The 21,346-nt window shown below is 40.6% G+C and overlaps 1 long non-coding RNA gene across 3 annotated transcripts in view; it reads left to right on the top strand.

Moving 5' to 3' along the window:
- Nucleotides 1–21,346, top strand: part of LOC127025064 (uncharacterized) — a 298,716-nt gene that overhangs the window by 155,208 nt on the left and 122,162 nt on the right. For all 3 annotated transcript variants that reach the window (XR_007767619.1, XR_007767618.1, XR_007767620.1), the window contains one exon: nucleotides 3,031–3,130. This is a non-coding gene — a long non-coding RNA (uncharacterized LOC127025064). The remainder of the gene's footprint in view (nucleotides 1–3,030; nucleotides 3,131–21,346) is intronic.

The following is a 21,346-nucleotide window of genomic DNA, read 5'->3' as shown; positions in this document are numbered from 1 at the left end:
CACACTGTGTTGAGGCAAGTCAGGCACTGTGCATCAGCGTCCTACCAGGTTGCGTTAGATTGTGTAACATTGAGCTTCATTTGACTCCTCACAGACAGCGACTCAGATCAGGAAAAGAGCAGGCCCATGGCAGCTCAGAGATGATGAGCACTGGATTTCCTTGAGCAATAACGGATGTGCTTCTCTCTGTAAATATGGTGAGAAAACGGGTCCCAAATTTCTTATGTTAAGTGCTATGGGACTTAACATCCTCCTTTTTTACAGTGTTTATGTGTTCTGTGACCATGTGCGTAGCTTCCTATGCAGATAGGCCTTCAGAGCCAGAGCTGCCTTTGGCTTTTCCACTCCAGTTTTTTCATTCTTATATTTCTGAGTTCCAAAATTCCTCAGAAACGCTTAGGCCAGATTCATGTTTGACAGATATCGGGCCAAATCTCTGAAAGTACTACTTAGTTTATACTCAGACATTACTCATGCAAAATTCCCAGTGAAGTCAGTGAGCTTTTGCTTGATTCGAGAAGGAGAATTTGGCCCAGTGTTTTTAAGACTCAACTGACATTAGCCACAATACAAGTTGAAGGAATTGAGGTAAGCCAAAGCCCCCACATGAACTTCACACAAGTCTGTAAGAAAAAAAGGTTTGCAGCTGAGTCCAGCTGACAATCTTAGAGCATTTAATGTTTTTTCATTCATGTTTTTCACGTCATGTTTTTACATAATCATGAAGTGTTAGAATCTGAAACATAGTACTGTCCTTACCTTAAACTAGAGCAACTCAGTGCAATAGAAATAAGCAAGCAACTCAGTTCCAGGCTTCTTATTGTTGAACTGTAATGTGGTTTCCCCGGGAATCGTGGAATCCTACATATGGGTTTTTAATTAACTCCAACAGGTATTTAATGGAGATTTAATAAGACAGTTATTGTATGTTAATTAAATGTCAACTGATTGCTAAGAGGTTTTTGCAATTATTGAAGTTTACTAATTATCTGATAGATAAATCAATTTTCCATGTGAATAACTCACATCTGTGTAAGCAATAAATATGCTGGTAGATAATGTATATTGTCATATTGAAGTGAGAGATGTGCTGTGTTGAATAAGCTTCTTGCATCTGTCCAGTATAGGCAGGAAGAAAACAGTTCACTCCTCTTATACTTGACAGTGTTTTCTTGCTGAATGCAACCCAGCTGTTAGTGCAGAAGATCCAGGTCACAGGACCTGTGAATATAGCAGTAACGGGTGTCAAGAGTTTTGCCTGAAGCATCTGTATGGAACCAGACAGGGACCATGAAAGCAGCTCACATCTTTCCAGCCTCCCTCCAGGGTTTAAAATGAAGATGTGTCCTGTAGGAACTAAAGAAACTATCAGGTCTTTCTCTTCCTTTTAGCACAAAGACTGCATTATGATGTAGATTGGTTGTCCTTTGTGTGTTGAGAATGAGTGCTCTGGAACAGGAGTTTTGTTTTCAGAAACATTTTTGGCATCAAGCATGCATTCAGACCCATACAAATGCATCAGTACATTCTGTGTGTTACCGATTATTAATCAGTACTCAGTGTATTAATGAGGAAAGTAACTGTAATCAGCTCTGATTTATGCAAACTAAATACAACCCTCAGACTCTTGGTCAGTTGCCAGGACAGCCTGCAGGTGGTGAAAGCATGGATGACACTTTTTTTTTAAAAGAAAAGCAAGAAAAAAAGCTATTTCTCTAGGAAAAAGGTTCTTACTGCTAATAATAAAAATTTTAGGTCTTTGAGCTTCCCCTCTGACTGCTTAAGTCCTAATTCATTAAATAGAATACACCTGATATGCAGCTTTTACAGGTGGTTAATGAGTCAGGCCACCTGAGAGATGCAGACAATTGCCTCAGAACATAGAAGTTTAGATTTGAAAGTGGAACACTTAATAGTACTGTGTAACTAAGTCTGTCTGTGTGGGACTGTAGCACAGAAATGGGACTGAAGTGCCCACCAGAACAGAGGGGATTTCTTCATTAATTATAGCAAAGCTAGCAGAGTGAGGATTTTGTTGGACTTGTAGCAACAGCTAAAGCAGGTTCTTCTCTCATCCCAATCGCTTAACATACCTTTAGGTAAAGGGCATGCTTTGCCCATCCTTAGGAATGGATCAGTTTGCCATAATTTACTTTTAAAAATGCCACATAGCAAAACCACTTCAAAATGCAACAAAAAGATGAAAGCAGGCTCTTAGAATACCAAATTGCTTCATTTCCTCTAAATCCTGTATTCCTCAAAATTAGACAGAAATTGAAAGTATATCCTTCTCAGTCAGTGCTATGAAAACAGCAGACTCATCCTGCAGTGGAAAAGAGTGATCATGATGACAAGAACTACTACTCCCAGCCAATGCCAGATGAAATAACACCCATGACCTCTGATGTCAAAGGGAAAGGCGCTTCTTTATTTGTACAGAAATCTTTCTGGAACTCAGCTTGGGTGGCAGGCATGCTCTATCCCGCTCTGTTCAGGATTAGTGGATTATCTCTTCTTCTCTCAGTCTAGGAATTGAGCACAGCTGCCCTGGGCCCTTTGTAATGGAGACTTTTTATGTTTTTGGTATTCTCCAGTCCCACTTCTCCCCAAAAGGCATTGTGCTGCTCACTTGTAGGAGACAATAGCTTAGAGATGCACATTGACCAAGTAAACCTAATCAATAATATGGCGCACATGGGTGACACAGTGCTGTTGATGGTTAATCAATAAATGCTTCCTGCTGCCTTCTGTGCATCTGGCATGTTCAGTAAATAAATCTGATCCTTCTGAAGATAATTTGGCCCCAGACCTACATCAACTATCTTTGTTTTATGGCTTGACCAGAGAGAGATTTAAAACTTAGTTAGACAGCGTTTCAGCCAATTTAATCCTTCTGTTATGCATTTAGTAACTACAGAAATTGATAAAACGTCCTTAAGAAGTTAAGTTTCAATATTTTTCTACTTGAAAAATGGAAATTATTTAGCAGCTTCCAATAGAGAATTAAGAAAAAGTTTCTTTCTTTTGCAGATACATATGTATGAATCTTTGCAGTCTTCCTTGAGGAAAGTGGTGTCTGTCCTACAGCGTGAGAAAAAAGGACCGCTTTGTGGAATGCTTCCATTTGGCGGTAAGCATTTACGTGCTTTTTTCTCTCTTGCCTATGTTGATTTCCAGTGTTTACAATTCGTAAGTATGAATTAAAGGCTATAGCCAAAATATTTAAATAACTACCAAGATACCTAAGTATAACCTAGAATCTCTTGGCAATTGACTCCTTATGATGCACTTTAGTCTTACAAATACATCTGTCCTAAAAAGCTTATTTTATTTGTTATGCTAGCCTTGTCAATAGCTGATGTTATTGTTTGAATGGAAGTATTTCTTAGAAGTTTGAATTTGCTTCATTCTAAGTAAACTCAATGGTCTGATTAGTTTCATTATGCACTTCAGAGTTGAAAATACTCTGCTGCTAACACCCACCCATTCCTCTCACCTTCAGTTCCATAGAGCAGTTTGCTCTCCTTACTAGTCTTCTGAAATGAGTCTTCAGTCATCTCTGCTGATGACTAACATCAGTTGGACTAGATGATTGTTGTAGGTCCCTTCCAACTGAACTATTCTATTCTTTTCCAAATAAGAGAATGAAAGAAGATGCCATGTGAACACGACGACTAACTTAGGTCACTAAAGCTCAGCATACCCCATTCTCCCTCCGGGCTCCCCCTCTCGCAGTAAACTGAGATGCAGCAATGACTATGACGGGACTGTCTTACACTGTCCAAGAATGCAACTGTGCTGTAAATGAGAATATCAGTTCTGTAGCTTGAAACAAGGATGCATTTCCATTTCCCTTTATAATTGTGGTGCTTCCTGTGGGATAGGCTACAAGATCCTTTCATCCCATAGCATCCTACCTTGTGCAGGGCAAGAGGAATTATGTCTGTAAATCTCTCTAGCTGCCAACTCCCTTTCTAATAGGAGAAGACAAATCAGTTTTCAGATTACAGATAAGGAAATAAGGTGTGCATGTTAGGTTTTTCCAGGAACTGTGTCAGTTTACTCACTTGCACCTTTCTCTCTGGGAAAGTCCCTCATTGCGATCTGCATTCATCTGTTACAGAAAAGCATTGGACAGGTTTTTCCTGAGGCCTTGACAGTGAATCTCCAGAGGCTACAGATGTCTACCCTGCAGTCACAGAAATTATTACAGTACAATGTAGATTTACCTGATATAACTTTAGGCTGGCTAGCTCAGGTACCAATTGTGTTTTAGTTGCTGTAGTATAAAGCCCAGTCTGGATTGATTTTTCTTGATGGGATTTCAGTGGAGGTTAAATGGCTTAATTCAAGCTACGCAATGAATACCTTCATGTATGCGAGCCTTATTGTCACATATTAAAGGAAGAATATTGGGGGAGGGGTGGAAGAAGTCCTTGTAATGTGAGCTGCTGAAAGGCCTGAATATCACTTAAATATCTGAGCTCCAGTGAGACTGGAGTGGTCTTTTAAATCAATGTTTCACCATAAGTGGACAGTTCTGCAGTGTCTTATCTTAATAACTTTAGTGCTTTTCAACAGCAGCTGTTTACTGTATTTAATTTGTCTTACATTACTTTCCTCCTTAATTGGAAATGTTTCTTAGTGTAACGTAGTAGCAATTCCCCCTTGTCCAGAAATAGAGTACTGCCCATAGACTGTTAGTTAAGGATATGCCATTATGGTGTTCTTCCATATTTGGGGCATTAGTAGAATACTCTTAATCATTTGAAGTGTTCAGTGACATGCTGCTGGATTTGAAAGAGATTTCAGACCTTTTAGTTAGATGATGAAAATATTTGTAGCCCTGTGTAAGAGAAAAGTAAATCTTTTGGTTTGGACTAATGCCTGTGAATATTTAGAAAACAGTTGTCCACTTTGATGTCTTACATGTTGCTTTCCCTGAATCATTTGCAATTCCTGTGCTGCTGTTGGAATTCCAGATTTCCTCATAAATATTTCTCAGGATTGTAGTGTAAAGACCAGTGAAACTTGAGCAACCTTAATCTCACAGATGTTTGTTCTTGCCTATTTTAATAGTGAATTTCTTTACTTTCTTGTGTGTCGTCTTTTCTTTTTTCCTGGACTGCCAGGTCCTTTCCTTTCTTCCCCATCCCAAGGGCTCACTTTGTGAGAGGTAGAATTGCTATCACAAGCACAATGTGCAGGTTCCAACTAAGTGATGCAACAAATGCAGTTCGAACTTCGACCTTATCCCTCCCTGCCTCTTACTGTCGTGTGCCACGTTCACTTCTTGCTGGTGGAAACACAAGCACGACTCTTTCAGTGGATCTGGAGAAACGGGGCCCCCAGCCTGTGTGAACTGGCCCCACCTATCTATCAGTTCTGGACAGAATATATTTCTGGTAACTACCATTTTCATGTTCCCTTCGCGTTTCCCAACTGCCACCTGTAGGTGGGAAGCAGGAATGGAAAGGAGCGAGTGCAGGACATGCAGTGGCTGTGGGGTTTGTGGAGATGCAGGACGAACTCAAAAAAACCCAACAGCAGACAGCTGCCTTTGATTGTGGTTTCATTCTGACAACTGAACAACTCTGACAGGTTAAAGAATAATTCATCCCAGGGACTGAACCAATAGCCTTTTTGGGCTTATTCTCATGCCCCCCTTTTTTGTGTTGTATTCTCCTTGTACTACATGAATGTGCAGTGAAGATGCTGTGAAGTGTAGAACCACATGGGGACTTGAGAGCTAGAATCTAGCTGCCTGGCCCTTATGGTGATCGAAGCTGTTAAAATGGCATTTGTTTTTCATAGGAGATCCTCAGGAAAATTCCGCACAAAAATACTGTAGCTTTTACTAAGATCACTTTTCAATTAAAGAGGAGCAGCACACGTTGGTTGTAAGTGGCTTTTAAATTTAAGCCACTTTTCTCCTGAGAAAGATTCTGTTTTTCAGAACAAAAGTTATTTTTGTTATCTAAATGAAAATATTCCATAAAGAAATCCTAAAATACTTGTTTTATGAAAGGACATTTTAATAAAGCAATTCCAATCCAGCAAGTAGCATAGGACTGTGGTAATGCGAACAAATATGACACAGCCGCCTGTTGGGTGTGTCCGTTGATCTCAGTTTTTCTCCTTTTCTTGGTTATTTGCCTAAGGAAACATTACTTATGGACTCATTTTTCTGAAACCTCTTCTTTGGGACATGAGACAACTTACAATTTCTAAAGCAAAATAGAAGTTGTATGGGAAAAGAATATGGTAAACTAAATGGAAACTGAGTACATGGGCATACCAAGTGAAAGAAAACCAATCATAATTCTTTATTTTCTTTAAGGGTTTATGAAATGAGTGTTTTAACTCACATGCAGGTTCTACCTCTTGCTCTTTTAAAAATATTTTAGAGTCTACACTTGTCCCTTTTTATTGGAGAATTGACATACACACAGGTGCATGCATACACATATATGTTTATTCAGAAACTCCTGCTTCTCTTCTTGCAGCCTCTGTGTGGAGAAGTTATATCCCATTAGTATGTTATTCACAATTGTAGGAATGATGCAGGAAAAATAACTGCATTGATCTAAGATGCCTGTAAATGTAACAGTAATTTAGCTAGTAAGTACAACACAGCACTGGGCACATGATCCACAGTTTTTCTGTCAGCACTGTCTTCTCATCTTTTACTGTTTGCTCGTCATCTTTATTGTTCACCATTCAGGCTTTCTGTATGCTGAGCACAAAATAGCTAAATCAGGAACTTTAGGCTAAAGTGAGGGGATGAATTCTAACCTCTCTGTCCGAGCCAGCCCCCAGTGATTGGTGAACTGACTCTTTGATTCTGCTATATCATAGCTTTCTTTTCTTTTGACTAGGCCATTGTCATATTGCTGTTGACCTCTAACCCCACATACACAAACCTGAACTCTGGATTAGGCTTCCCAGGGAATAAACTATGGGCAAAGTTGAACTACTAGCTAGAATGAGGGGAAATGGTTCATGCTGCCATAGTAACGTGACCTCGTACTGTCTGCCTGGAACAAAGACGGTTTTCTTGTCCTTTTTTCTGTCCCTGTGAGTGTTTAAGCCCCCCTGCTGTTTCTCCACTTGGGAGGGGGGTGAACGCTGTACACCATGCAGTGAAAAAAGAGCTTACTCTCCCCTGCTTAAAGTAGGGCAGTCATCTAGGAAACTGGGGAATCAGGCAACCAGAAAAAAAACCCCCAACAACAACAAAAAAACCCCCAAACCAGAGGTGGAGACCTTTTGGTCAATAATTTGAGTTTGGAGTTTGAATTTCACATAATCATCCGAAATCCTACGTATTGCAATTTTTAACTCAGTCATATTTATTTCTCGTCTGGGCCTCCTCATGTTGTCTTAGAAAAATACTAGCTAAATTAATGTAACTCTGGGAAGCTTTAATGCACATTAGTCCTATGGAGACAGATGGGGACCTCTGACTCTGGTAGAATTTAGCATTTGGTTTTTGCCCTGTCGTAGTTTTAATTAGGAATGCACAAACAATGATTTAAGTGATGAGGCACAATAAATATGGAGTTTGGTTTTTACACCATGCCAGACTTCAGTAAGAAAACTGAGATGAGGGTTTGTTCTGGAATGGGAGAAGGGAACCAAGATCCCTTTCATTTAAACTGTCCTAGTCTCATTCAATTCCATATTTTCCTGCAATTTTGGAACACCTGGTGGATTCTTCATCATGATAGTTAATGTTCTCACAAGTCAAAATCATGTTTCACTTGAAATGTTTAACTGGAGATCATCTCACAGATTTACCTCCAGTTCAATTTTAGAGAGCTCTGTCAAAAGATATTAAAAAAACAAACAAACCTGACAACCCGCCCTTTTTGCATGCAGAGGTTTAGAAGACTGAAAATAAATGAGGCTCTCAGTCTTAATTAATGAATGAGCCTTCCTGACCTGTCACACGAGGAGAATCTGACATGCTTTCTGTAATTCCACACATGATAGAAATGGGCGTTCTTCATATTTGCTTTCTTGATACTTTCTTCATCAATTAATCCTTGAAGTTAATCTATAATCCCTGTTGTCTGCAATATCATGCTCATGTGGCTTGTGTGTTTTGAGACGGATGGTAGAGGTGATGCACTAGGCTTGGACACAGAGAGTCACAGATTTACCCTTCTTGGCAGTTTTGGAGAAGGCAGGACGTGGGGCTGGAAATTTGCTGGTCTGGATTCTCTTCCAAATGTTGCCACTGGCTTTCCATATGATTGCATTTACTTTTATAATACAAGAACACCGTTGTCTGAATATGGAAGTGTAGTGATTCTTGGCTGTTATCTGGTGGTTTGGAATCTGCACATGAGAAACGCTAGTGAGTTTGGTAGAAAGCTGTTAAGTCCTGCATCAGAGAGGTTTCTGAGATAGCATTGCATTACAGCTGGCCATGAGGTTGTTGCCTTTCTTCGAGGAAAAAGCACAGACTGGCATTTTAGCAAAAAGCTTGCTGACATGGCTATTACGTGAAGGGCACTGAAGGTTTACACGTTCATCTCTACGTTGATGTTAGATTAGGCCTTTCGAGCATTTTTTTGAGGAGAATAGGAGATTAAGGGGGACTAGAAGAGTCAGGAAAGGTGACTGAAATGATGGTGGAGGTTCTGCCTTTAGCAACCAGATTCCTCTGAACCACTCCTGAAAAACATTTCTTTTGATCTACCAAGTTACTCAGGTAAAGAGAAGCGAAATAACCATGAAGAATTGCAAATGGGTCTTATGAGACTGAGCAGGCATTAAAACAGCAAATGCAATTCAACATAAATAAATGCGAAGTGATTCATTTAAGAAAAAAAACAATCCTAACTCCACATAAAAAATGTTGTGCTCTGGGCTGCTTGCTATTGCCAAGGAATGAGATGTTGAAGCTGTCATAGGCGCATCTGTGAAAATGTCCAATCGGCACTTGACAGTAGCCAAAAACAGGAATCCAAATGCTTGAAGCTGTTGGGAAAGAAACAGACAGCAAAGTGGAAAAGCGTTGCTATAACAGTGTATAAGTCTGTGGCCTCCTGCACAGTAAATATTATGCAGTTCTAGAGCCCCTGTCTAAAAAGGACAAAATAGAACTAGAAATGAACCAGCAAATGACACCAACAATAGATAGGGGCCTTACACTGTTTCTGTATGGGAAACGACAGAGTGAGCTAGGAAAAGGCATCAGAGGAAACGTGACAGAGTGGCAGAGAGAGGCTAAAAAAGATTTGATTGTGTGCTGTTCCTTTCAGTGAACAATCTGGAGGGCGTCGGATGAAGCTATTATTTACCATGTACAAAATTAATAGAAAGAGAGAGCTGTAGAACTTCTCACATCAGTACATGTGACCTTGGGCTCAAGAAGCCCATTAGAAGGTGGGAAAGAATTTGGGAAAAGAATCACTACATAGTACACCTGTTCTTAGGCTCTTCCTTAGGCGTAAGCTATTGACCACTGCCAGGGACAGGCTATTAGGCTAGCTGGGTCTTCATCTAAAAGACCTTCTCTACAGAGCTCAGGGGTGCTGCAGGAGTAACAAATGTAATTTAGTAAATACAATACAGGTTCACCCAAGCTCTGATGCCTGTCATAACTTTTGCAATGTAGTGTCAAGTCATCATTGTCTCTGGAAGCAGGTCCCTTGATTTAGACGCAGGAACAATCAGGTAGAAACCAGTAATGCCTGCTTCAGCAAATGGCAACATCTCAAATTGATTGCTATTCACTTAATTTGCATATGTCTTTACATGAGGGGAAGGGTCAAGGGAGAAGGGCTGAGTTACGCATTTCATATAGATGATTATTAAATACTACTTGGTCACCAAATCGGGACTTTTTCAGTAATTCAAGAAGCATTTACAAGTGGTCTCCAGCAGCTTTCCTTTTAAATCTCTGAAGATAAGCCTTAAAAAACCCAAACAACAACAACAAAAAAACCAAACAAAAAAAACCTGAAGTAAAAAAGGTGCTGGACAGGGAATGACAATTTTGCATGAGCACCAATAAAATCATAGGCAGGCTTTGACTTGAGTGTCCGTTGTCTTCAGTTGAATCCCCTATCCCTTTCCAGCCATGTGTTCCTTCACTGTTAGAGGAGCACAGCTGGCTCCTCTGCCTTAAATCAGATAGTGAGAGCAGAAAGCCCATTTTGACATCTCTCCTCTGTTTGCAAAATTGTCTTGCAGAGCAAGGAATTAGTGACTAAAGAGATGCCAGCAGTGTGCTGCTTTAGTGAATGCTAGTCCCTTCGGTCAGGAGATAAACTCATTAGAATTCTGTAAAAACTCTAGTAATAGAATGTGTGGGGATTAATTGATTCTGTGGACTTTAACTAACAGCTCTTCACATAAAGAAATGGTGTGCAAAATTATCAGGCCCATTGTCTTTTTCCCTGTTAATTCTGCTCATAAAGAGTGACTCTGTCTCTCTCTAAATTGCACATGGCAAATCCCATCATATACAATTGGTAAGCCATGTGTGAACCAGAACCAAGCCCATCACATATGTTCAGTAAGCCCAGTAAATATTTACATTTCTTATGAAGTTCTTACAATTTTTGTATTTAATAATTATTTTCTTTCTTCACAAACTGCTCATTTTTCCCTGCAAGATAAATCTCTGAAATAAACTCCCTCCCTTTTGCTCTACCTTTGTGCTTGCAATGTTGAAGTTGTATCAAACTGACAAGTCAGGAAGTATGAAGTTAGGCATTTTGCCCTTTGTTTCTAGGACTGTTTGTTTTCATTTTTAGAGCAGAACACCTTCGTCACAACCTGAATATTATTTAAATTTCTTTCTGCTGAAGGTAATGATGTGGAGCAGAGATGAGATGAGCTTGTGCGAGGGTGTCTACTCGCTCTTCCTATTCCCAAGACAATTCTTTAAACTGAAAGGAAGAACTCAGAATATTTTATGTTATTTGTCTTTAAAAAATAAAAATCGAGCCTTCTCCTTCTGCATTCTCACCATCTTTGCACGCTCTCCACCTTTATCCTCCATAAAGTGCTCTGTTTATGCTCCCGGAGCTTTGGAGTGGGTTTTTTTTAATGGCCTTTAGTTTTTTAAACCATGGCCCAGTTCCTGATACACAGTCCTTCAGTTATCAGGTTACCTGCATATGTAAATGAGGAAAGCTGTTATTCTAAACTAAATCCTGTGGCTTGATATTTAAATTGGTGTTCAAACTCAACAGGAAGAGCTGGAAGATAATTCAAGGAAGGTTTTATCTTAAGTGAGTACAGGTTAGGAAATTCTATGCGATAGCTACAGTTTCCATTTTCCATTCTCTTACGGTGCTGTGCACGTGCTTGGTATTGCAACTACTAGCAAGGTCCCCTGGAACAGTGCACAGCGGTGGGACTGAGAGTGTAGCACGGCCTTAACTATTTCTTCAGCTTTGTGGTTTTAGGTCAGACCCAAGTGGTTCTAGAGCATTTCTAGTGAGCTAATTTTCTTTGCTTCATGGAGTTTTTTGTTTGAGGTATTTTTGGTTTTGTTGTTAACACACACACAAAAAACAAACAAAAAACCCTCAAAACAAAAAAATCTGAGCAGATTCTTTTCAGTGTTTGAAAACAGTTTTTATGCTCAAACCTTGGAAGTGGAGTTTCCCACTATGTCAAATAGTCAAGAATAAATAGGCATCTTCATCTTCTGGGGGGGGGGCGGGGAAGAGTGGGGGTGGCAAAGATAAATAAAAACATAATCTATAGGGTACCGTACAGTCATTAGCCTTGAATATTTGTATCACCTGGAAAAGTCATTGCTACTGTTCAGTCACAGTTTACAGAAGGGAAAAGAAGCATGGAATAAATAACCTGCTTGAATTTGCAGCAGTTCATCTTGGAGCCAAGAGAAGCTGTCTTGTGACTAAGTCACACCTTACGATGCTTCCCTCTGGCTAGGCGCATCTCTAAGTGAGAATGGGAAGGCAAACTTAACAGCTGAAACTTCATAAAGTCCCTGCTCTCCCCAACCCACAAAAGGCCTTGCCAACGCACCCAAGGCTGGCTGTGATTGGAAGCCTTTTTCTCCCCCCCGCCCCAGTTCTGGTTTTTTGTTCTTGTGTGTGGCCTCTGTCTTCCTGTCCCTACCATTAAGGTCTGCTTGTTATCTGCAAGACCCCTCTCTTTCACCCTGTTTCCCTGCAGAGATTATAGTCTTCCCAACACAATGACTATAAGACGTTAGAAGAAGATAGTGCGAAGAAATGAGGGGAAGAACTTCAAAACCTAATTTTGAAGAGTTTTCTATTTTGTTAATAAAAGAGGAGTTGGATTCCTTTCCTGCTTTTGACCATGGCCCTCACTTGTCACTTCTCGGACTCCTCCCCTATCTCCTCTTCTTTTGCAATATTTAGTGTGTTCCACAGCAGTCCTATACCAATGCCACACTCCCTTTTAGGGCAGTGCTCTACTGTGTCTAGTGCGCCATTAGTGGTCAGCTGGGTGAAGGGAAGAGAAGTGAAGAGATATGTCTAATTTGCACCAAGACTTACTTTGGGGAGCAAAGGAAGGTAGCCCTTTTAGGAACTCTCCAGATGACCTAGCCCATTTTCTGTCTCTATCTCAGCTTTTGTTCTATCACATTGTCACTCCCCGTTCCTCTTTAAAGTGTGTGATAAGATGGAGTATTGCATCCTTCGCCATCCTGCAGCAATGGAAAGTCTCCTCTGGGGTTCTCAGAAGAGCAGCTTCAAATTATCCTCTCATTAGTGATGATACATCCCTATTGAACACTGTGCCATTCCATCGTACTGTTTCAGCATTGAACATTAGGAGATAACTGCCTTCACAACATATGTCATTACTCATTAAGGGACCCTTCCTGGATTATGGCTGAGGTTTAATATCTTGTTAAAGATGTTTAACACTTACAGTTTTGTTTTTAATTTAGGAAGCAGCATGATCAAAGTGTGCCCTGAGAATTTCTCTCCGATTTTGTGAAATTTGCAGGTTGGCCTGTTCAGAGGAGGTGATCCTTAAATTGAATTGCAGCCCTCCAAGGCGTGTTTGGATGTCAAGCACTGCCATGATCTGACATGTTAATGGCTTTGAGGAAACAATGTGTTTCAGAGGTAATTGCTGAAGCAGTGAGTTCCCAGCAATATTTTACTTAAAAGAAATGTGCTGCTTCTCCATTGTGAAGACTGGAACAATGACACTGAACAACTGAGTGATACAAATCTCTGCTTGCCTTTTAATGGTCATTAAATTCTTCTAATAGACTGGAGCAGGACCTCTATCCCATCCATTGTTTGGAGCTGAGGATAGCATTAGAATCAGGCATGATGTTGTTATTGTAACTGGACTTCAGAATTTATTTTATTAAAACAAGAAATATTTTAAAACTCATAGCATAAACCTGAAAAGAACTCCCTAAATTAAAACCTCACCATTTGACTCTTCCACTGAGGGTCATCTTCAATTTTACCAGATGAACTCAACTAGGGCAATGTAGCAATCCTGTTGCTACATGTTCAATGCTTGTCTTTTAATTAAGGTGCAAAGGAGAGATGGGCAGCAGTAGCCATTTTTTCAGGCAGCTGAGTAGGATGATGAGAATGGAAAAGAGGGTAGGTATAAGAGAACAGGCTAGCTAACATGAATGTGTGGTGGTAAAAGGATGAATCCTCTAGACTTAACCATTTTAATCAGTATAAATATGGATTTAAAAAGTTGTGAATCAGTCTTTGGAAAGTACTTTTTAAAAAAAAAAAAATCATTGTTGATTACGTAGCTGAGAGCCAGGTTTATCTGGGTGCATCTTTGCAGGGACCTACTTAAGCTGATAGATACTAGTCTTAATAATCTCTTCAGCTTACACAGAAGGAATTTTTAATAATATACAAGCCAATAATAGAATCGTCAATAATTATTTTAATCAATGAAATCTGTTGTCAGTAACAGGGGACTGTTTAGTGGTGCCTTCTTGGCAATACGCTCAGGAAAGAATCTCTCTCTCTCTGTACAGTGGAACTTTAGGTATGCTGCAGAGTGCAAACATAGATAGGTCAGGTGTGCTGTCTGTGGGAGTAATTGAAAATGTGAGTCACTGGACAGCACAAGTACAGAATTTCTGCTGTCACAAGTGTTATTTTAACAGCATAATGGGAAAAGACTGCTCTTTTGACACCACAGCAAGAATGTGAAGGCCTGTCATGAGTATAGTGCTGATGCCTTACAGAGGGATGTGACGTCATCTAGCTTGGAAGAAAGGCCACATGGAGTAACGTCGAAGTTAGGTACAAGTGCATGGTTCTTGATCGGGAAAGCAAAGGAAAGCTTTCAGTAGTTCCGTGCTGGACTGAGAGGAGCAGAGAGTACTCTTGTCAAGAAATAATTGTTGAATGTAGGTTTGCATCCTCATATAAGGGACATATCTATCCCATGCAAGCCAGTTGCCAAATATGTGAACCGTTGGGCTGCATAATAAGCTTTTAATGTCTATGAGAACAGGGTTCGTTATTAAGTATTCCTTCCACTCATTGAAAACCTGTACAGCCTTCTAGGTGGAGAGGTAAACAGCCAGACTCTGTGTCTTCAGATAGGCTCATTTGGGTGTTATATTTTATTACATGCTGTACCATGCACTTTAGTTTTTTACAGTGTAGGCTACTGCACCATAGTCTTCAAGTGTCTGTGTGTTAATACATGTTAGGTGAATGAAATATTTTGGAGATACTTCACGGAAATGGCCACAAGGAAGGAAAAGCAATGTGTGTTCTGTACTGGCAGATGAGATGATCCAGGTGAGACAGACTAACATTAGAGGAGTGAGGTCTATGATGTTCTATAAGTTTAGGCATTTATATCAGCCTTTAATTCCCCTGCTCTCCCAAGAGCAGTTCAAGAGCTTTCCTTGCTTTCCTACCTGAAAACATTAGTCTGCTTCCTGATACCACTCACTTGACTACTCTTTTGGCAGAGGCTGATAGGTGAGATTACAGCAGATGTTAGGAATTCTTCTTTATGCAGTCTGTAGTTGTTATGTTGTAATAACAAGAATAGCTTGCTTTGTGCGGGGGGTGGGGTGGGGTGGAATTGTGTTCTCCCTCCAGTCTCAGGGAAAGCACAGCATCTGGCAGCTTCTTCTCTGATGTGAGATGGTCTGTGCTTTTTTTGTTTGTTTTTACTTTCCCAAACATAACTGCAGTTTTTCCATGAAATCTCAGGACAAAAGTTCTGTCTCTATGAATAAGGGATTTGGTCAGGAATAACTGCACACTCAGCATAATTTAGTTATTTACCATTAGATTGTCAAATGCCAGTTTTCTGAAGACTTCAGTTTGCAAAAGCATTGGTTGAAAATGTTGATCTTGAATTAAATTTCTTCCAAATCTGTATTTCCAGATCATTAGGAAATATTAAATTATTGTTGGAGTAAACAGCTTTAACTCCTTGACACCAAAGATGAAATGATGAGGCAAATCGGATCCAGATACATTCTTTACTGTGGGCCTGATTTCCCCACTGCAATTTTTATCCAGCTGACAAGATTCAGTAAAGTACAACCATTTGAGACAACATTTTATACCCTCTTGGTGGTGTGGGTTTGGCTTTTTTGGGAGGTGACGGTGATGTGTCAGTGAGAGGCAAAAAGAAGAATCTTTGATATCAGGGTGCAGTCCTTAGCTTTCTAATTTTCTTGCTAAGCATAGTTAGAAAAAGTTTGGATGATATATAAACAGAGTAGAAGCATGATATTTGACCAAAGTTGTCATGCTCTTTGCTGTAGCTTTGTGGGGCAGGTAGTTTATTTTTTTGTTTGTTTTGGAGTCTATGCATATTCTGGTTCATTCCAAACTGTAATCAATCTGCAATCTAGATGCAAAGTGAGGATGGCAGGGCCAATGCTTCATTTATGAAGACTTCCATTTGATAATATATGTGTGTCAGTATACATGTATATATATTAAAAAATTGGAGAATTTAGCTCCCTCTACCTTGATTTAATGCCATTGAGCATGTCATTTTACTTAAATGATTTCTTAGTAGAGGGACGGCTGCCAAAACCATGTTGCTAAGTGTCAGAATTATAGTATTTGTGACTGTGATTGGAACTGTTCTGCATGGAGTCCGATACCTGAACTAAGGCGACAGAAACAAACTCCCATAGTGCCCTTGAGGAATAATTTCAAGGTCAGTCATTAAAAAGTGAGATGGATTGTTCTAAAAATAGAGAATGGAAGTAAGATCATTGCTGGTCTTTAACGATATATGCAGTAAGGTTTGAATCTAATCTCAGTGTTGCTCTTAGAAATTATCTGTCTTCACAGAAAGAATGGTTTGGGAAGTAATCAGTGAGAGCATGTATGTGGCATCAGAAAAGAGGTTCACTGGGTTAAGCATAAGGCTTCTTAGATCTTGCAGTCTCGGGGAAGGAAAATGGGGATTTGGGAGTCGGTAGGGTAAGTGTGGGATAATACCAATAGGGGTGGCGCAGCATGAGAAAGGGGAGGATCAAAGGAGGAAGGAAGGACTTGTCCCCTCAGAGTGCTCTGAACCCAAGATAGGGGGGTTCATGCCATCATACACATGACCTCTGTAAACCAAGTGAAACACTTATTAGATTCTGAGCAATTTATTCTTCTGCAACATGGATCTACATTCTGCTTTTTTCCTCTTCCTCACTCCTTAGATCCCTGAACACGAGTGTCACCTCTTCTACCCTCCAGTGCACATTTATGTCACAATTACTCACACTGCCAGGGGATACTAAACTATAATAAATAGGAAGAGCTTTAGTAGGAACTCACATTAAATAGCATCTGATCAGTCCTAGAGAGTCTGCCATGCAAGAATTTTGCTTGTGATTTGAGATTTGACGTCTCATCTTTATGTATTTCCTCTGGTCAGAAAAAGTTGTTTTGTCACAATACTGTTATGATCCTGGTTGTTTCCCAATGCGTGTGAGCAAGAGACTCAAAATTGTGATGATATGAGTAAAACAACAGCAAGAAGCGCTGAAGTAGAAGGCAGTGCTTCCTCTGAATAATTTTCCTGTATTGTTAACCTTTAGTAAGGTAGTAGTTTATAACTGATACAGACAGATACAGTTTTTCTATTTTTGTCTGTTTTGGTAGCCATCACTACTGGTGCACAGCATTGCAAGGGTAATCTAATTTTTTTGGACCAAAATTGGCTTTAACGTTATGCACTAGATAACAAAATCGTAAGATTTCTTGGGAATAGGTATATTTTTTAAAAAATAACAAATTTAGAGATCTTGTTTGCTTTCTGGTTTCTGAACTGCCCATGTTTACACCCATTGTTTTTCATTGTTTTCATGTGTGCATGTTAGAAACTTCAAGGAATATTGCTCTGTGTAATAATCTGGTCCTAATATTTATAATTAAACAAAGCAAAAAATATCACAAATTGCATGATAAAATTTGGTACAACTACTGCTGAAATTCAGCTGTATATGAAGTCACCATTGATCTCTCATTTTGGTGCAAAGTAAATCTGAGATCACTGCTTTGTTTGTTACTTGCATTGGCATCCACCAATTTCAAATTTGATTTCAGGGCCTGTCCTTGCATCTCCTGACTGAAACTGAAGCACACTGGTTGGGATCAGGTTATTTCCTCTCATTAGCTGTGTGTCAGACTTTCTGTACTCTCAGCAGCTCTCTGCACAGCATATTTTAAAACCATCTTTTTTCTGTTGTTCTGTTTGAATTACACACCTGCGAAGTGGTGCTACTGTTACAGTTAGACTGCTTAAGAAGCAAAGCTGCTGCTGTATTTCATTCCTGACCTGTAATCTGACAAACACAGAATGACTAAGGACAGTAAACCACATTCTTGCCTTCTCTTAGACTAACTTTCTTCATTATCTCTTTTCTTTGAACTGCATTAGTATAAGGAAAGAATAGTGAAGAGATCTCTTACACTGTAAAAATATGGAAACATATGAGCTAAAAACACATGTAGTGCTAAAAAACAGAAGAACTTCTGATTGGTTTTAGGGCTTGAGCCAGATGTGGCTAGTAGGCCATAGGGCCAAAAGCTTCAATCTGTCTGGAAAATCCCTGTCTCACAAAGAAGGTATTCCTGATAGAGACATGGACTGTCATTAGCAGCTGTGATGAGATATGAAATGCGGACAAATTTATGAAGGTTTTTGCTTTTCAGAAATAAGGTGATGTGATTTTAACTGTAGCAAATTCAGTTTAAAACTTCACTTATTTTTTTGTTTTGTTTCACCATTTTACCTGTGCTGTAAAGGAATAAAGATGAATATTTCTGTGTATTTTCTGTACATGCTTGTGCATATGTGGTCTTGCCATCCGAATGTTAGATCTAACTAGCAGTTCCTAGGTTTGGAAAGTTAACTCGAATGAAGTCAGACGTTATTCATGTTAACTTTCTACTAATTGTAATCGAGTAAATCTCACTAACACTTTCACTGATAAAATTTCAAAGTCGGTTTCTTTACAGAATATCAGTGTAGACTTCTGTAACATCAGTAATTAGCATGTCTGCTTCTTTTCAACTTGAAATGCGCAACAATGGTATACAGCTAAATGAGATGGCTTGGCTAACAGTGGGATATGGCAAGTGATTTAACTGGTCACATTGGACTCCAGTAAATAGAGTATGTATTCAAGAAATGGGACTTCTTCACTCTTCCTTATGTGCTGTCTTCAGAAGCAGCAGAGCTGAGTAAAAATTGTATCTTGGTGAATACTCTTCTTTTTATTTGCTGTCTCTTCACAGACTTCCCTAAACCAACACGGCAGCATAGACACCAGCTGTACATTTTCTCCAATTTATTGTCTGGGACTTCTTTCAAGACTTCTTTCCATCACTCTGTGCAGTGCAGTAGCATCTCTTGATTGAAATAAAGCTTATTACCCTCCTGACTCTGTCTTCCATCTTGTTAGTATCCAGAGACCCAAAGGGGCTGAGTGATAAGAAGTCAACTGTAACAATGAGATTAAGATGTCCCAATACAGAAAGCACACTCCATTGCAGCCCCTGTGCTTGTTTCACAGCCCTTATGGTTTGAATGTTATTCTTAACCTATAAAGCACCAAGCTGATTCATTAGATGCAACGATTATAAATATTTGAACCAAAAGCTGGTACCTTGCTGTACCAGAAAAAGGAGTGAAATAATCAGTCATTCTTGCTGGTTTGCTTCTCGGGGAGAAATGGCGCTGTTACTGTGCTCTGCCATACTTGCAATGATTCTGAATTCTATAAATGACATCATCTCTCATGAAAGTTTACAGTATATCTTAAGGGGACACTGGACAGAGAACAGAGGAACAGATAATGCATGAGGCCAAAAGTCCACGTAGCTCAGAAGCCTGGCTAACAGGGGTGAAGAGTAGGTGCTAGTGGATGAAGATTAGAACAGGATGTGCGTATGTGTCTGCCCTCATGTCCCTGGAAGAGGAGTGAGCGCAAGGTTTCAGAATTTGTTGCTTTGTAGGTGAACAAAACCACTAGATCACCTGTCTGTGAATCTGCGACTGGATTTGATGGAGAATGTTGTGTACGTGCTGCTACTCTTTTGGGGGCAGATAAACTTAGTAAAATTCCCTTCATTCTCTAAGTGCTCCGAGTTCATTTTAAAAATCTGTACTAGTGTGGTGGGTTGACCCTGGCTGGACACCAGGTGCCCACCAAAGCCGCTCTATCGCTCCCCCTCCTCAGCTGGACAGGGGAGAGAAAATATAACGAAAGGCTCATGGGTCGAGATAAGGACAGGGAGATCACTCACCAATTACCATCACGGGCAAAACAGACTCGACTTGGGGAAAAAAAAATTAATTTCATTTATTACCAGTCAAATCACAGTAGGATAATGAGAAATAAAACCAAATCTTAAAAACACCTTCCCCCCACCCTCCCTTCTTCCCGGGCTTAACTTTACTCCCGAATTCTCTACCTCCTCCCCCCCCAGCGGTGCAGGGGGATGGGGAATGGGGGTTGCGGTCAGTTCATCACACGTTGTTTCTGCTGCTCCTTCCTCCTCAGGGGGAGGACTCCTCACACTCTTCCCCTGCTCCAGCGTGGGGTCCTCCACGGGCTGCAGGTGGATATCTGCTCCACCATGGACCCCCATGGGCTGCAGGGGGACAGCCTGCCTCACCATGGTCTTCACCACAGGCTGCAGGGGAATCTCTGCTCCGGCGCCTGGAGCACCTCCTCCCCCTCCTTATTCACTGACCTCGGTGTCTGCAGAGTTGTTCCTCTCACACGTTCTCACTCCTCTCTCCAGCTGCAACTGCTGCTGTGCAGTAACTTTTTCCTTTTCTTAACTATGTTATCCCAGAGGCACCACCGCCGTCGCTGATGGGCTCGGGCTTGGCCAGCAGCGGGTCCATCTTGGAGCCGGCTGGCGTTGGCTCTGTCGGACACAGGGGAAGCTTCTGGCAGCTTCTCACAGACGCCAGCCCTGTAGCTCCCCCGCTACCAAAACCTTGCCACGCAAACCCCATACAACTAGTTACTAGGGATGTAGGATACTGTCGTGGTTTAACCCCAGCCAGCAGCTAAGCACCACGCAGCCGCTCCCTCACTCCTCCCCCCTCCCAGTGGGATGGGGAGGAGACTCGGGGAAAAAAGGTAAAACTCATGGGTTGAGATAAGAACAGTTTAATAACTAAAGTAAAATATAATACTAACAATAATAGTAATGAAATATAATAATAATAGTAATGAAAAGGAATATAACAAAAAAGGGGGGGGGGGGGGAATAAAACTCAAGGAAAAAAACCAATGATGCACAATGCAATTGCTCACTACTCGCTGACCGATGCCCGAGCAGCGATCCGCCCCTCCAAGCCAATTCCCCCCAGTTTATATACTGGGCATGACGTTCTATGGTATGGAATATCCCTTTGGCTAGTTGGGGTCAGCTGTCCCAGCTGTGCTCCCTCCCAGCTTCTTGCACACCTGCTTGCTGGCAGAGCATGGGACACTGAAAAAATCCCTAGCCCAAGATAAGCACCACTTAGCAACAACCAAAACATCAGGGCGTTATCAACACTATTCTCACACTAAATCCAAGACACAGCGCTGTACCAGCTACTAAGAAGAGAATTAACTCTATCCCAGCCGAAACCAGGACAATATCCACCCCTTATTATATACCATTTACGTCATGCCCAGATCCCACACTTTCCGATACATTTCCAATTAATCACCACCACTTTTCCTGTCTTTTAATATATACACACAGATATCATTCCCGCAGTCTATGGGCTATCTCTATCAGCTGTCTGTTGAGTTCATTCAGTCCATGACTTTGGGTTCCATCTGTCATAACAGTCTGTCTGGGCAGGAGGGATGGTGCAAAGTCCGCTCAGT

The sequence above is a fragment of the Gymnogyps californianus genome, chromosome 22, assembly GCF_018139145.2.
Source record: "Gymnogyps californianus isolate 813 chromosome 22, ASM1813914v2, whole genome shotgun sequence".
Lineage (NCBI taxonomy): Eukaryota > Metazoa > Chordata > Aves > Accipitriformes > Cathartidae > Gymnogyps > Gymnogyps californianus.
Note: the sequence above shows the minus strand (reverse complement) of the source record. Positions and strands in the feature narration are given on the sequence as shown.